Consider the following 14,850-nt stretch of genomic DNA (forward strand, 5'->3'; position numbering starts at 1 on the left):
CCATCTTCCTTCCCTCCCTTCAAGAAACTCAATTATAATTTCTTTGTGGCACTAGAATTCTTCCCTAAGGTGTATAACTGGAAAGGAACCACAAAGATAATAGAAAACTCTTTTAAAAGTTTGCCACTAAATTTCTTTAATAACGGCTTCCTTTCTCAAACATGCAGAGAATTGAGTCAATTGTAGAAACATGAGACATTTCCTGATTGATAAATGGTCAAAGGATAAGAACAGCTATCTATAACCATATAAAAATGCTCAAATTACTATTGATTAGAGAAATACAAAGTAAAACAATTCTGAGGTACTACCCCATACCTATCAGATTGACAGAAGAGGAAAATGACAAATGTTGGAGGGGATATGGGAAAATTGAGACACTGATACATTGTTGGTGGAGTTGTGAATGGATTCAACCATTCTTGAGAACAATTTGATTATGCCCAAAGGGCATAATCTTTGAACCGGGAATACTGCTACTAGATCTGTGTCCCAAAGAGATAAACAAAAAGTAAAAGGACCTATGGGTACACAAATATTTGTAGCATCTTTTTAGTGGTGGCAAAGAGAGATACAGGGGATTTAAATAAACATATTTGTTAAAAGTAAAAAGAAAAGAAAAGAAATTGAGGGGTTGCCCATTAATCGGGAAATGATATAACAAGTTGTGGTATATGATTGTGATGAAAACTACTGTGCTATAAGAAATGATATACCAGATGCCCACATTAACTGATACAAAGTGAAATGAGCAGAACCATGAAAACATACACAGTAACAAAAATATTATTTGAACAACTGAATAACTTTGCTATTCTCAGTAACACAATTATCCAAGAAAATTCTGAAGGACTCATGATGAAAAATGCTATCCATTTCAAGAGAAAAAACTGATGTAGTCTGAATACAGATCAAAGCATACTTTTTTCTTTTCTTTCTTTCTTTTTTTGTTTGTTTTCTTTTACAACATGGGTAATGTGGAAATATGTTTTCCATGACTGCACATGTGTTACCTATATCTAATTTACAATGAGAAAGGAGAGGAGGGAGGGAATTTGGAACTCATTTTTTTTCTTCTTTTTTTTTTTTTTCCTGCGGGGCAATGAGGGTTAAGTGACTTGCCCAGGGTCACACAGCTAGTAAGTGTCAAGTGTCTGAGGCCGGATTTGAACTCAGGTACTCCTGAATCCAGGGCCGGTGCTTTACCACTGCGCCATCTAGCTGCCCCTGGAACTCATTTTTAATGAATGTTTAAAAATCATTTTTACATGTAATTGAGGGAAATAAAACATTAAATATATGTTTTTAAAAGTAAACAAAGTCTGCCACCTTGCACTGAATTTCTAGTCTCCTCTGTAACTCAGAACCACATGGTAAGAAAAGATGGGAATGTAGTTGATTAGCAGAAAAACAAAGCAGTCCATGCTAAAACCACCACAAATATACATTAAGCATCCACTATGTGTTCCTCACTAGGAACAAGAAAAGATATACAGTTTAGATAATATCTAATCCCTACCCTGAGGGAGCTGACAGTTGAATTAGGGGATTCTAATGAAGAAGCTCCTTCTGTGAAGGACTTTGGTAGCTTCACAGCTGCTATCACCAAATTACAGGCTTGACAGCATTGAAGGGAAAAGAACAATCAAAATATGATCTGAATTTGAACCCAAGTCTTCCCAGTGTACCAAGCTGTTTCTTCTCTGGTACCTTACACAAAGATGAATACATATGCTAAAATGAACTTAACGTCCAAAGATTGGAGAATGGCTGAATAAGTTATGGTATTCTCAGAGAAAGGGAAAAAAGAACGTGTGCTATGATCAAATCTGTACTTTATCCAGAATTCTGGTGTGTATATAGCAATAGTTCATTTCCAAAATGTCTGTCTTAGAACTAAAACCTTGACTTACCACCTCCTTAAGCCTCCCCTCTCCTCTATTTGGAGGGCAGAGTACCAAACTCCTCCCAATGCCTTTCTTTATAGAGGATAGAAACGACTTTTTAGACTCATTCCACTCTGCCCTATTTGGTTTCAATTCCAGGACAAGATGCCTCCACTCCAGGTATCTCCTGGTGTCATTCCTTCTTTCCTGCCTCCTTTTGTGTGTTGTCTCCCCAGTTAGATTGTAAACTCTTTGAGGACAAGGTCTATCTTTTTATTATTTGTATCCTGAGTACTTAGCATAGTAACTGGCACATAGTAGGCATTTGACAAATGTTTATTGGATTGGATGCTGTATTGTATTGTCTTCTGAGCCCATAAGCATTTGTCAGGCACATTGATGAATCAATCAATGCAGAAAGAGGCAAAAGAGAGTCCCCATCCCCAAGAAGTATATACTTTCAGGACTTCCAATGATGACGGATCTCCTCCTCTATCTGTTTTCAAAGCTTCTTCTGGTGCATTGTATCCTTTTCATTCCCTGAACAAAAGATTCCATTCTCTTCAAATCATTGATCATTTTTAATCCTCATGAGATGGAGCAAGCATGAGGTTATAGAATTGTCAGGGCAAGTTGTGATAGCCCGTGGTCCCTTTGCAAAAATAGTTGTTTTCACTGATATAATCTCCCAGAAGAAGGTTTTGTTCCAGGAACCTGGCATTTACAACCTTCTCCTCCCTGGCCCCAACCCACCTTTCAATTTCATCTCCAGCTACTTTCCAACAAGCCTCCCTTCCAGCCAGGTCTATTGTTATCCTCTCCACTGAACATTCCCACGGTTTCTTGAATAGCCTGGTGTTGTGGAAAGAGCACCGGCTTTTTCTCAAATCCTAGTGCCCTGGGCCTGGGTTCAAAATCCTAGCCCAGGGGGCAGCTAGGTGTCACAATGGATAAAGCACCAGCCCTGGATTCAGGATGGACCTGAATTCAGGTCCGGCCTCAGACACTTGACGCTTACTAGCTGTGTAACTCTAGACAAGTCACTTAACCCTCCTTGCCCCACCAAAAAAAATACAAAATACAAAATACAAAATAAATCCTAGTCCAGCCCCTTACTACATGTGTCATCTTGGGCAGGTCACTTCTATATCTTGGCCTCAGTTTTTTATATGTAAAAGGCAAGGATTGAATGAAATGATTTTTGTGGTCCCTTTCCAATTCTAAGTCCTAAGAGTCTCTGCTCATGTCTATCCCCATACTTTTGATTAGGCTGCCCCAACCCTCTGTATTCAAATCTGATCTCACACTCAGACTCATCTTTCTCCACACCCCCTCCCCCCATCTTGTTTCTCCCTCTCCAGATCCCCTAAAGGTGTTGTTTTCCCTCCTTAGAAGAGAAGTTCCTTGAGGGTCTTTGTAAAAGCCAATTGCAATAATTAGCTCATTTTAAGTGGGGAAGGGAGGGGGAGGAGGGACAATATAATGGCCCCTAAGGCATACTTGATTCCCTTCTCGCTTTAGGGAATTATTTTAAATGAAAAGTTCTGAGTTCAATCATAATAGCTCCAAGTCCCTAATTAAGAAAATTCCTAACACCTAGGCAAACTGCGCTCTCTGTTGAGCCTTATATTTTTATGTGCCTCTAGTTAACCCCTAGACTATGATTGAGCAAAATTCAATTTACTGGAAACCTTTGGAAAAATAAAGCAGATTACATTACAGTTAGACAGAGGTTAGACAGACGTTGGAAGGGCAAGTTGGGGAATGAACTGACCTTCACTTCTATGTCTTTTCTCAGTCTGGGTCCTCTTCCAATGGGTGCAGAACCAAGGACTCCTAGGTATCCCCCTTCTCAGCCACAGGTGAATCCCCTCCGGTTTCTATTGCTCCCAGAATCCTAAGCTCACCATCCTCTTTTCCCACTTAGAATCTGCCATAGCTTCTGCCTTTTATACAATTTGCTTAGGGTGGGCCCAGTCTTTTAAACAATGACTTTGATTGATTCAGGGAGGAGTTTGGTCCTGTTAACATTCAGTGGGATTGTTTGATTCACTCAGAAAGTGCTCTCACCTAATCAAGGCACCAGCCAAATGGGGTAGTTTCTACTTCACCCTTACTTTCTTTTTTTTTTTTTTTTTTTTACATATGTCTTCCCAAGGTTTAGCACAGAACTTGGCGCTTAGCAAGCGCTTAACAAACAAGAGACTTCAGAAGCATTAAAGTAAAGTTAAAGTTAAAGTTGAAGCAAAGTAAAATAAAGTATGAACTTGGTAGATAGATAGGTGGCCCAGTGGGTAGAATCCTGGCCCTTGAGGCAGGAAGACCTGAGTTCAAATTTGGTCTCAGATTTTTGCTGTGTGACCTTGGGCAAGTCTCTTTTACTTCTTTTTCTCTTAATTCCCTCAACTATAAAAATGGGGGATAAATAATACCACCCATCTCTTTTGGGGGGAGGGCAAGGCAGGGCAATGAAGGTTAAGTGGCTTGCCCAGGGTCACACAGCTAGTAAGTATTAAGTGTCTGATTTGAACTCAGGCCTTCCTGAATCCAGGACCAGTGCTTTATCCACTGCACCACCTAGTGCCCCCCACCCATCTCTTAACCTACTTAACCAAAGTTACTGGGAGAATGAAATGAGATACAATTTGTAAAGCACTTAGCCCAATGCCTGGTGATATATAAATGCTAGCTATTATTGTTATTATTACATTATCTTATATAACGCCTGGATATCTGTGTATGTGAATGTTTTCATACCTATACATATACATACCTGCATAACACACAGAACTGGAAGATTACCTATAACCTAAGCCCTTCTTCTCCTCCATGAAGTTTCTTTGCTTGCCTATTTCAGTTCACAGTAATTTCTCCATTTTCTGTACTCCAGCATCTAAGATTTGCAGCATTCGTTTTGCCCCTTAACTCTAGACTTTATTGGATTGTTATTTAAATGTCTCACATCTCTCAGAATCTCAGAGCGGGAAAGGACCACAGAAGCCAGACACTTCAATCCACAGCCAACCAGGAATCCCTCCTCCTAAGTAGCCAACAAATAAGTCTCCATCTTCAAAGGGAAGACTCACAGCAGAGATAAGTCTTGTTCTTCCAGGTGAAGGACAGTGGCACTGTATTATGTTTTCACTTCTCTCAACGGCACTTTGCACAGTGAAGGTGCTTCATTTCTTTAATGGATGAGTAGGTGTTGTTTTCTGACTGATCTCTCCAAGTCTCTCAGGCTCTACTTGGTCAGTCACTGCTGGGGTGAAGAAATCTCTCTCCCTCAATCAGTTAACTCTACACTGGAAAAGTGGATGTCTAAGGACTCCTGTTCCAGCCTGTGGTGAGTGTTAGACCTCAGAACGTGAAGGATGAGTTTGCCCTGGTTATTGCTACTGACATAACCGCTGGGTTAAACATAGTCTTGGGGCTGGGCCTAATTCTATTGTGGATTTCAGAATCTACTCCAGGTTTTTGGTAGCTCCCACTAAAGCCCACTTCCGATGCTCTGTTTTTTGGCATGCGAGTGACATTGGATTCTCAAAGGCAGCAGTTCTCATCCTCCTGACTCTTCAAACAACTTTGAGGATGGGCCCGGGTGTGAGGATGGTCTGCGTGTATCTGTTTTCTGAGGACTAGCCTAGTTAGGGTCAGAGAGGCTCTGCACAAGACTGGTTTCAGGGGGATGACTTTTTTTTTAAGCTGAAACTTTCAAAGATCATCTATTAAATCAAAGGGGAGTTATGATTGACATGGTGGAAGGAGTGTGACGGATGCTTCTTGAGGTGAGGTGGAAAACTTTTATCAATTTAAATTATTTGAAGCCCCAGCACAGGACAGTTCCTGGCGCATAGGAGGTACTTTAAAAATGCTCATTGGTGGGTGATCCTACTGGCAAAATTCCAAGTCCTTAGAGATTTCAAGCAGGATCAAAGGGTCCTCAATTTGAACTTGGAAGAGTCCTTAGCTATTACTTATCCCAGGGCAGCTGGGCTGGTACCACGGGTACTGCCCTGGGCCTGGAGTCAAGAAGAATCATCTTCGGGATTTCAAATCTGGCCTCCGATACTTACTAGCTGTATCACCCTGAGCAAGTCATGTTACCCTTTTTGCTTCTGTTCCTCATCTGTAAAATGAGCTGGAGAAGGAAATGGCAAGCCACTCCAGTATCTTTGCCAAGAAAACCCCAAATGGGGTCATTGAAGAGTAGGACAAGACTGAACAACAACAAGCCCAGAGTACTAATTTTACATATAACAGTGGTGAAAAGGTTTTTTTAGCCACTTTTATTCAGTCTCCTCCTCCTACTGACTCATTGCCTAGAAGAGTTTCCCAGTATAAATGTTCTTTCTTTGCTATCAGAAATTATAACAAAAGGACCCAAAATTCTGTCAGTTTTTAAGCTCTGGGTCCCCAGCCTGGGGTAACAAAACTCCTCAGTATTAAAAAATAAAACAAAAAACAAAAAACAAACCCCTAAACTCCTCCGTATTGAACTCTCCTCTCTCTCTCTCTCTCTCCTCTCTCATTCTTTTCCTTCTTCCTCTTCTCCTTCTCCTCCTCCAATGCTCGCACTCAATTGCTTTCTTCAAACTGTATTTCCCATAAATGCACCCAGATTAGATAATAGAGGTGGTCAACACATTTATAAAGACAAAGTAAATATTCAAGACACCCCCCCCCCGAAAGCATAAAGAGACATTCCCTTAGTCCAGAGGGAAAGGGCTTCAGAATCCCAAGGAGTCCAAGGGAGAAATATAGATCTTGGGATTTCTATTATGGGAGGGTTGGAATGACATAGGGCCTCTGTAGCAATACTCCTCCGATCCAATTGGCCAGCACATCCCAGTATTGGCCTGAACCCTGCTCCCTGGGGACTGTCTCTGATCACATTTCCACTCTCTCATCTCTAGGAGGCCTCTTTTGGCTTCCTCCAGCTCCATGAGTCTTTTACCATCTTCCTAGAAGCTGGCCTTCTCCTCAAGACACCTCCTGCCCTGAGTTCCTCGGACCAGTTTCTCCCCATACTGTCTCCCTGCTTATTGAGTATAATGATAGGATTGACTGACAAGGGCCCAATCCTCAGAGGCTGAGTGATGGGCTCTGCCTGCTGCCAACTCATGTGACAGGGGTTTGGTGAGCCTACTCCTGGAAGAGTCTAATGATGGTAATGGATCGGCCCTGTCCCCAAGAGCATATGCAGGTTTTCTGTGATTTTTCCTGTCCACTAAAAAGCCTTTTAAGTGACTGATGAACTAGAACTGAAGATGCACACACACCAAAGGCATCTTTTTCTTCTCAGTGGTCATGAAATGTGAACAACTTCTGAGCTACAGAGGGAGGATATGTGTGTGTGTTGGGGGTATATGGGTGGACAGTTGTGGGTGGTGGAGTGTGTGGGTGTGTATATGTGGGAGTATGTGGGAGGGAGGGAAGAAGGGGGGAAGGGAAGAGGGAAGGTGCTCTTTTACCCATTTGGCCAGCCAGTAAGCATATGGCCTACCTAGGCAAGCCTGTGTCTGGGATGGGGTCCCCTCCTATTTATATCTTCTTTCCTTTGGCACAGGGCTTTATGGGAGCTTTGAAAAGTTGGAAAAGTCACCAGAGGTCCAGCAGCTAAGCCTAGGAAGGAGCAGTTGGCTTGACTCAGCCAACTGGGGATCAACACGACATCTGAAATGTCATGTACAGAAAACAAGAGAAAGGAGCTGAAGCCAAGACTGCACTGGGGAGTGGGGAAAAGTGTTTGTAGCTACCCCTCTAAGTTTGAGCCTCCCCTCCCCAGGGATGAAGCTATGGAGCAGAGAAAGGGATTCAGAGGATATTTCACACTTCAGGTTCTGCTCTATCTTTTCAGCAAATAGTCCTTTGTCAAAGCTAATTTAATGTTGATTGTTTATCACTGAAATCAAGGAGATCTCAAAAATGGACAAATGATCTAGGGTAGTAATCACTGTCAACTGATATTATAGAGCCCACCAGAGTGGGGGCTCTAGCTGATAGTATCAGAAGGACTCCTCAGAGGAACCCTCTGGGACTCTGATGGGGAGATATAGCAAACCACACTCTGGAGAACGAACTGGCTACTGCACATGTGGACTTGGGAGAGTGATCCAGGGTCTTACAGGTCACAGAGGTGATCATTTTTAATAATACTTAAATATATATGTATATGTGTATATACATATATGTGTATATGTATTATATACATGTGTGTATATATGTCTATGTGTATGTTTATATCTACATCTTATTATAAGCCAGGTACTTTATAATTAGTATCTCATTTTATCATCACAACAACCCTGGGAGGTCAGTGCTATGATTATCCCCATTTTACAGATGAGGAAACTAAGGCAAACAGCAATCAACTGACTTGTCCACGGTCACACGGCTAGTGTCTGAGGCTGGATTTCATCTCAGTACTACCCTGACTCTAGAGCCAGCACTCTATCCACCCTACCACCTAGCTGTCTTATTTTTTTTCAGCCAATAGCATAGCTCTTTTTTTTTTTTTTTTTTTTTTAGTGAGGCAATTGGGGTTAAGTGACTTGCCAGGGTCACACAGCTAGTAAGTGTCAAGTGTCTGAGGCCAGATTTGAACTCAGGTCCTCCTGAATCCAGGGCCAGTATTATATCCACTGTGCCACCTAGCTTCCCCAGTATAGCTTGCTTTCTAATTTATTCAAGTAAGTTCTCAGTTATTTCTAATTCTAAAAATTTCTAATTTATTCAAAGAATTTTTTCTGCTCTTCATAAAGGAGTGACCTGGCATAATCACTTTTTTTTTTAGTTCCTTTAATATCTCTTAACTGGTCTCTTTTCTGTGATCAGGTCCTGGGATTTCTGAGACCAATTCCCTCATATACACACGGAAAGACTGAGGCCCAATGAGGAGAAGTGACTTCCCCAGGGTCAAATGGACACTGCATAGTAGAACTAAGATTTGAACTTGGGTTCTCTGATTCCAAATCTAGTACTTTCCCCCCTAATCCTGTGGCATCTTATCCCATTCCCACTGTACCAAGCTTGAGCTCCTATGGATAGACACTGGCTGGTTATTATCAATGCTGGTCTATGTACATTGAAGAGAGAGTGTGAACTTCAGAAGACAGAGCTCAGTGCTAATAAAGCAACCTACTCCTGCTAAAGGACAAGTCAATTCTCTATACTGAGACTGTAGGTGAAGTAATTAACATTGTGGGGCATCCTGGGGCAATTAATGCTTGTCCATGTATACATAGTATTATCTCTTATAGACAGGCTGTGTTTATGTTGTTGGAATCTGGGGTAAATTTTCTCTCAGTTTTCCATAAATCCCACTTTGCTTAAATGTTTGTCTTAGTCCTGCTCCCAAATCAATGAAACTTCCCATTTTGCTCTTGCCTGTTAAAGAAATGGCATACATGTAATTTGGGGAAATAAAATTCTAAAGATGTAAAAAAATAAAGATATGGGATAATGAAAATGACGTATAGCCAGGATAGAAAAAGGAAATGGTTGATTAACTATAGGACAGTGTGTATTGGCCATGTTCTTAATACTGTCTTTCATATTACTTATGGTGAAGTGGAAAATTAAACATAGAAGGGAGGCTTTGACCTTGTCTGTGGCGGACAGGCTCTGGCCTTGCTGTGTCCCAGCTGCAGTCCTGTTTCTCCTTTGTCCTATGTAAGGTAATCTCTGCTCTCGTCCTTGTTTGATAAACTTGTATGTTTCTTGCTTTCCTGTAATGATGACTATACCACTATACCACACCTCTAAACTTGTATCTTGCTTTCCTGTAATGACAACCATACCACTATATCACACCTACACGTTTTGTATATAACCAGGTGGGCTAAAAGAATCAGGGCCCATTGTGGGAACTCTGACCCCCATGGGCACTCTCTCTCTCTCCACCTCTAGTACCTGGCTGAGTATTTTCTGTGTCTATCATGCAGTAACAATAGGGAAATGAAGAGTACAGGCATTAAGACTCCAAAGGGTAATTCAAAAATAATGGAACCAGTAAAATATGGGTCCTGAATAAGATTACTTGTAGAAGCTGGGGTGGGTGGGTTGGTTCCCCAACTAAAAGATCAGAGTGGCAAACAAAAGTGTAAAAGTGATGGGGGAGTGAGGTGAAGATGAATACTTAGGAAGATAAGCAGTCTTTTTTTTTTCTTGCCCCCAAATAAATAAATAAATAAATAAATAAACAGAAAGTAACAATTTCCTGAACAAGGAGAGGCAAGGAGTCAAGGGCAAGGAGAGTCAAGCCTAAGAAATCTATATCAAAGAATGAGATAAGGAAGGTTTGGAAAAAGCAAAACCAACTGACAAAGCTAAGGATAGAAATTCATTTTTCAAAATGGTGCATCCTGCATAAAAAACCTTCTTTCCCAATAACTGAATTGAGCAAAGACAGGATGATCGAGTGTTTGGCAAGTGTACAACATTTAAAAATTTGCTGCCAACTCCCTGTTTTCCATGGTAATCAGGGAGCTAGAGAGCCAAGATAAACTCCAGGAACATTTTTTAAAAATATGTACAATGTCCTTACGGTCCTGATTTTCTTAGCACCACACCTTTTCAACCAGGATAGCAGGGAGCAAAAAAGACCCATCCCAAGTTTCACCAAGTTATCTTTCCTTTCCACAACCTCTGGCAATTCTACTGATTAATAAAATGATTAAAGGGCAGGCAGAAAGGGTAAGAAAGGAGAGAAGCAAAAGTCCTGGGTAATCTCCAAACAAGAGAAATACACTGTGAATCATCCAATTAATCAATCAATAAGCATTTATCAAGTGCTTAGCATGTGCCTGGCACTGTGCTTGGTTGGGATGCAAAGATAAAAAGAAAAAAAAAAAAACCTGTCCTTGAGAAATGACGGAGGTGTAGGAGGAGGGTAGCCATATGCAAGTCATTATAAAGTAGGTCCAGAAAGTGTTGCTCCAGTTGTGTCTAACTCTTCATGATCCCATTTGGGATTTTCTTGGCAAAGATACTGGAGGGGTTTGCCGTTCCTTTTCCAGCTCATTTTACAGATGAAGAAACTCAGGCAACCTGGATTAAGTGACTTGCCCAGGGTCACACAGCTAGTAAGTGCCTGAGGCCAGATTAGAACTCAGGAAGATGAGTCTTCCTAACTCCAGGTCCAGCACTCTCCACGGTGCCACCCATTTACAGAAAATAAATGCATCTAATTGGGAGGCTCTAACAACCTGGGGGGAATAGGGAAGGAATAGCTTAGGAACTGGCACTTAAACTGAATTTTGATGGGAGTGAGAAGTTCTAGGAAGTAGAAATGAGACCTAGAATTAATCACAAATGTATTAAGTATTGGACCCTATTCATGGACTCATAGGGTCATCTATTCACAGGGTGGGAGGAACTTCAGAGATTATATAGGCCAACCCCCTCATTTAACCAATGAGGAAACTGAGGCCCACAGAGGACCTCACTTGCCAAAGTCATTCTGGTGGGAAGCAGAAAAGATGAGATTCAAACCCCAAATTCCTCTGCCTTCAGATCCCCATTCCCAGATTATTTTCTCTTGGCTTCCATAGCTTCTTTTCACCCCACTAAAAAGGAAGATTTGCCCAAAGAGAGCTAGATTTATAGTAAGGAGATGTAACATCAAAACCCCGATCCAACACTTATTAACTACATCACCACGAACCATGGTCACCTAACCTCTCTGAGCCTGAGTTTCCTCTTCTGTAAAACAAGGGTGCTGGACTCTGAGATGGCTTATAATGCCTTCCCTAGTTCCAAATCCTATACTTCTTCCCCTGTAGTATCTCCCAGATCCTAATTCTCCTCTCCAATCACTCCCTCACTCAAATTCACATTTCTTATCTGAAGCTCAGGAGTGTCTGGACAGTAGCAGGAAATTTAGGGGTGACCATAGTGCATAGTTGAATGTATAGTGATCCTGGTGGCAACCAGTCCAGGTCCAAAGTTCAATGTGGTCAATGGTAAATATTACTGGTTCGGTTCAGGGTTCTTAATTGCATAGTGAGAGATAGGCTCCTATTTTTACAGACCAAGTACAAGACACTGGGCATGTTTAGAACACAAGACAAGCACAGTGAAAGGGACTTCCATCACAAAGATGGCTAAGAGAAAAGTGAAGGATCCAGAAAATGTGGGGATAGATTCAGCCATCACTATTGTAGAAGAGATCCACCCCCATCAAATTCTATTGTTCTCTGCGCCCAAAACTCTGACTAGTTTCTCAGCACAGCCTGGCACACAGAACTTTCCTGGAGACACGTTCAAAGAAATAAATGCAAACACAAAACCTGCCAGAAACACAAGACACTACCCCCCCTCACCCCAGCCACATTGCTTCAAGAACAAGGAGGTCTCACCTGATTCTCTCTCCTTCCTTCAGGGTCAAGCACTTCTTCCACAATAGGATAGTGGTGGAGGCTATGAGACCAGCAAAGCGAAGCTACTCTGGCTCTACCCACTTATATGTGCTAATTGCACACAGTCCAGACACAGGACAGAGGCTGATGCCTTGGAATCAAGGCTATCTCTAACTTTGGTTATATCAACTCGAAGGCTCCTCCCCTTTCTGATCTCACTGTGCATACCTAGAGGGCAATGGCTCATACTTTCCCAAGAACAGGGACATCCTCCCTTCTTGCTCAGTCATGAGGTCATTAGCATGGCTGGAGCACCAAGCTGGGTGCTCTGGGAACTCCTTAGCCTGATACCATTAGCCTTTCTTAACTAAGGATTTTCCTTTTTTCTCTCTTTCCTGTGCTCTGTTAATGCCCAATAACTGCCTTCATTTCTGTGGCCAACAGGATCAGAAAACCAAGACACTAGTTGTGTGACCTTAAGCAAGTAACTTATCCTTTTTCAATGTGAGTCAGTGGAGTAACATGATTACCCCCCCCCAAAAAATCATGAAGGCAATTTGGGGCAGCATGAAGATGGGTAAAGTGTCTACAATTAAGATATATAAGTATTAATTCAGTCATGGGTTATTTAAGTAATGATCTATAGACATATTATCTATACTCTGCCCTGGTCAGAGAAGATCTAGAGTCCTGTCTTCACTTCTAAGTGTAACATTTTGGATCAAATGAAATAATATTTGTAAAGGGCTTGGCACAGGGACTAGCATATAGAAGATGCTTAAAGTATGCTTATTGTCCCACCTCCCCACTCTTTGCCTCAGTTTCCTCATCTGTAAAATGAAGGTGTTAGATTCAGTGGCTTCTCATGGTTCTTTCTGGCTCCAGAGATGATTCTATAATTCCTTCAGGGTCCTTCCAATAACTGTGGAGAACAGACCCAAAGGTGCCACAGTGGATAGAGCACTGGGTGTGGAAAGAGGAAGACTTCTTTTCCTGAGTTCAAGCAATCATCCTTTTGGGCAAGGAAAATGACTATCAGCCTAGGCCTCGCATGGATCTTAGGATCACTCCCTTAGAGTACCTTGACTTTAGACTTCTAATGTGGTGGAGTTTTGCAGGAACCAAAGACATACCCTGAGATCTAGAGCAGTTTTGTGGCTAGAGGCAAGCACTACAGCAAATACTGACACCGAGCCTTAAGGTTGGCAAATTGTAGTACAAATGTTATCTCATTGGATTCCCAGTAAGGTGGGTGCTATTATCATATCCATTTTACAGAGGAGGAAACTGAGGCTGAGAGAAGCAATTTGCTCTCAAAGCCTTATAGCTAGTATTTAAAGTAGTATCTGAACTGAGGTTTTCCTGACTTCAAGTCTACCATTCTTACCCACTGTACCCCCTATCATAAAACCATACAACATGGCCAGGACACAAATCACAAAAGTCACCCTTAAGTCAGTTTCTGTGGGTGGAGGGGTGAGACTTTTAGCACAAATTCTCTGTTCTTGGTTAAAAGATATGGAGGTTTTTAGTGGACTACAACTCAAGGTGAGTCAGTGGTGGAATATGGCAGCCAAGAAAACATTAATTGTATTTGGGGCAACATTAAGAGGGGAAAATGTTCAAGACAATTAAGGCGAGAGTTCCACTGTACTCTACGCTAGTCAGAGGACATATGGAGTCCTGAGTTCAGTTCTGAGCATGACACGTTAGGAAGGTTGAGCTCATTTTGGGACCTTGGTCACTTACTAAAAGTACGGCAAAGTGTTGCTTGGTTTCAGTTTCGTCATCTGTTGAATGAGAGGATTGGACAAGACATCTAAGATTATTTCTAACTCTAAATCAATAATTCTTCCATCTTAAACTGGCATAGGGGGAATGTGGGAAGGTGAGAGGTCTTGAGAACTGGGAACATTCAGTCTGGAGAAGACTTATAGAGAATATTGTAACTATATCACGGGATGTCATGTAGAAAGGGTATCATCATTTTTCTCTTTTGTCACAGAGGGCAGACTTAGGAGCCATGGGTAGAAGTGAACAGAGAGGCCTGCTTTGTCTCTATGTAAGGGAAAAGTCCTAATGTTTGAGCCATCCCAAAGTGCAATGTGTTATTTGGGGGGGGGGGAACAATGAGGGTTAAATGACTTGCCCAAGGTCACACAGCTAGTAAGTGTCAAGTGTCTGAGGCCGGATTTGAACACAGGTCCTCCTGAATCCAGGGCTGGTACTCTATCCACTGCACCACCTAGCTGCTCCATGTTATTTTTTAAAAAAACAGTACTTTCCCCGCACCCCCTTCCCTGGTGGTCTGGATGGCCACTTATTGGCAATGCTTTACAGAGCAGTTGAGTTCATGGGCAGTTTGGACAACAGGACCTCTGTGGAATCTTCCTTCTCTGACATTTGTGATTCCATGAAGCCCTGAGCAAGAAAGCACACTTAGTCCCTATTTGTTCTGGGGGATGGTTTCAGATGACCCTGTGACAGAAGACATGCTGGAGGAAAGCTAGGTGAAAGGTGCTGGCAGGAGGCCTGCTCAGCCTATGCATTCTACTCATCTTCTGATCTCTCCGACTCCCATGAAGATATTATGGGAGACTGAGGGA

This window comes from Dromiciops gliroides, chromosome 3 (assembly GCF_019393635.1).
Source record: "Dromiciops gliroides isolate mDroGli1 chromosome 3, mDroGli1.pri, whole genome shotgun sequence".
In the NCBI taxonomy this organism is placed as follows: domain Eukaryota; kingdom Metazoa; phylum Chordata; class Mammalia; order Microbiotheria; family Microbiotheriidae; genus Dromiciops; species Dromiciops gliroides.